The 2,936-nt window shown below is 43.4% G+C and overlaps 1 non-coding gene across 1 annotated transcript; it reads left to right on the forward strand.

Moving 5' to 3' along the window:
• The first annotated feature begins 1,364 nt into the window (after positions 1-1,364).
• trnaf-gaa (transfer RNA phenylalanine (anticodon GAA)) lies at positions 1,365-1,437 on the forward strand. The gene has a single exon. It is a non-coding gene; the product is annotated as a tRNA-Phe (tRNA).
• The last annotated feature ends 1,499 nt before the right edge of the window (positions 1,438-2,936 follow it).

A 2,936-nucleotide genomic window follows, 5' to 3' on the forward strand; every position in this document is an offset into this window, starting at 1 on the left:
ACAGCCCCATCATTATCACAAATCAAGCTCAAACTCGTGTTCGTGTGGCAAACTTCTGTGGTGGCAGCTCAGTCTGTCTGTGTTGACGGTTCCGTTATGATTTCAACAAACAACAAATCTGTCACTGTGTGTGTGTGTGTGTGTGTGTGTGTGTGTGGGGGGGGGGGGGGGGGGGGGGGGGGGGTGTTTACACATGTTCGGGGACGCTGGTGAGTGTTTTTGTTGCTTGATTGTTTAATTTGGTGTATCACCACTGTGTATCTCCATCCTGTTTGATAATCTTATCAGTCCCATCTTCTTTGACAGCCCTTTTATTCTTTTATTCTGCCTCCATCTCCCTCCCTCTCTCTCTCTCTCTCTCTCTCTCCCTCTCTCTCTCTCTCTCTCCCTGTCTCTCTCACACACTCAGGCCTTCCAGAACAAAGCAAGAAGCAGCTGCAGTGTCTGTGAAGGAATGAAAGTCACCTTGAGGGGAAGACAGAGGAACAAAACGTGAGAGAGAGAGGAAGCGAGAGGGGGGCATAGGAGGAGATTAGTGGAAAGAGAGAGAGAGACGGAGAGGAGGAGTGGATGCTGGCAGGAGGACATTGTATGACTAATAAAGGGACGGCACTGCATCACTGCAGAACCCAGTTAGAAAAAAAAGCAAACACTGATGAAAAGTGCAGAGTGATAAAATTAGAGCCTTAAATGGTTTCTGCTACAGTTGGCCCAGCAGTAGAGCCTCACAGTCTGTAAGCAGAGACTGACTTCACCTCTGGGTCTCATCCTCCGAGCAGCCATGGAGAAAGCACTCACACTCGCTGTGGACTCATTTTGTGATTTATGACAAAGCCTTCCATCAGTAGAGACTTAGATAAATGATTTCTCCATCTTTCTTGTCAGAATGTACAAACTGGACTCACTCTGCCATCTGCTGGTCCTGCTCTCAGCCTTTTTTAATCTCACTCGTATGTATTTTACTTTTGGACAGTTGAGGCGCAGTGACAAGATAGAGACAGGAGTTGTTGAGTGATAGTAAAGAGAGGTAAAGACCTAAATGAAGTGAAACCTTAGCGGTAGATGCGTTTAAAACATGGAGGCGTTTATCAATCAACCAACATGCTAGCTAGCTCACTATCAGCAGTCACAATCTCAGCAGCAGCAGCGCCATCATGCGTTCACACGGTAGAGTAGCAGCTGTGGCCTGAACTCGGCTGAATGCTCAAAGTTTGACAGATTTTCCCCCGGCGTAACTATTTACTGGATAACTTCGCGCTGTGCTCTCTGTCTTCGTGTTATCCACTTCCTAATAATGATATCTCCTCGGTGTGCCGCTTCGTGAGCTGTTTATAAACGTACGTGTCTCCTGCTTCATCACCGCCGCCGAAATAGCTCAGTTGGGAGAGCGTTAGACTGAAGATCTAAAGGTCCCTGGTTCGATCCCGGGTTTCGGCAATAGGGAGTATCTTTTCGTTTTTAATTCCAGATCATACGAACTATGAAGAGAAACGTTGACCGAAACTTTGACCAACCGTGAAGACGAAATTGTCAAACGAAAATGAAAATGGCATTGAATATATTTGTTATAAATTCATGCATTATATGTTTATATACTTTCTAATGTTTTAGAACTTTTAACTAAGTATGCTCCATTGCTACTGAGAAACAGTTACCGGAAGAAACCAGTGTACGCCGATACCCGAGTATATCTCTGCATTATGAAAAGATAAAGGACTCTCCAGCTGGTGGCGGTAATGCGTCGCTAAGCTGGTTTGCCAACAGCCACTATAGTCTAATGAAGAAGAAGAAGAAGCAGCAGAAGCAGCATGATTTAAAAGGTGTTGTTGACACAGGTGTAACTTTCCAATGTATTTATTTACAAAGCATTATACGTCATGTGTTTTGCTTCGAAATCTCTATTTGTAAAGAAGCTAGTCCGACCAGAACCTCCAGACAATGAAGTAAAGTACCAACTGCCTCAAACAGATGTAGATTTAAAGTACGTTTGTGTTGCTTTTGAAAGACGCACTCGATCCTGCTGCAGTAATGTAACTTAAGTTCTGCTATGAGTCTGATATTATGATAACGACAAACCAAAGTCAGTTACTCTGTATGATCACCAGGGGGCGATGTTATCTAATAAATAAATCATGTGAAGGCGCCACATGTCAAGTTTAAAGTGTATTTCAATCTACACGTTATGTTAGAATAGTTAGCTGTATTGTTGAAGGGGTTCAGTTACTTATAGAATCTTTTGAATCTAGATTACCTAATTTAAAAAAAAAAAAGGAACAATAAACTTGTACATGTTTGATACACTTAAAGGTGCTGGAACTGGCGTGGAAGTCAACACTGCATGATGTTTGTTTACATTGCTATGCGTCTTGAGGAATCGCATAGAGGGGGTGGGCTGGGGGGGAGGATCTTACCCATTGTCTGTTTGTTCTACACTCAAGCCCCTCCCCTCTCTCACACACACACACTTGCACATGGACATGCACATGCACACACAGTCTAGGGGTCTTACATAACTTTACATGTCTATCATGCGATGACCCTGCTTTGCACTCTTTCTCACACACATTGTGCGGCCCACTACACAGTGTGCTTGCCATTTTGTGAAATGTGAAGTTGTGCAACACAAAACATAGCGAACACGTCAAGGCCATGTACAGAATAACTCCTTGCATTCCACACAACATGAACAGTGCAGTGCTTCCTAACAAATGAAAACACTTCACACACACTAAATACTCTTCTACACACACGCCGTGTGAATTTACTCCAAGTAGTCTAATTGAATTTTTCATGTAAACATCTAGAGTGGGTTTCATATTATCTGTAGTAGATTGTGTGTGTGTGTAATATGGCCTCATGTATTTGAACCAATGCTTATTTGGGTTTACAGGTCCAGGATCCATCATCACAACCCGCATGACTGAAGACATGTAGTC

This window comes from Genypterus blacodes, unplaced genomic scaffold (genome assembly GCF_046128005.1).
Source record: "Genypterus blacodes isolate CSIRO-AG114 ecotype Tasmania unplaced genomic scaffold, CSIRO-AGI_Gbla_v1 ptg000037l_1, whole genome shotgun sequence".
Classification (NCBI taxonomy): Eukaryota; Metazoa; Chordata; class Actinopteri; order Ophidiiformes; family Ophidiidae; genus Genypterus; species Genypterus blacodes.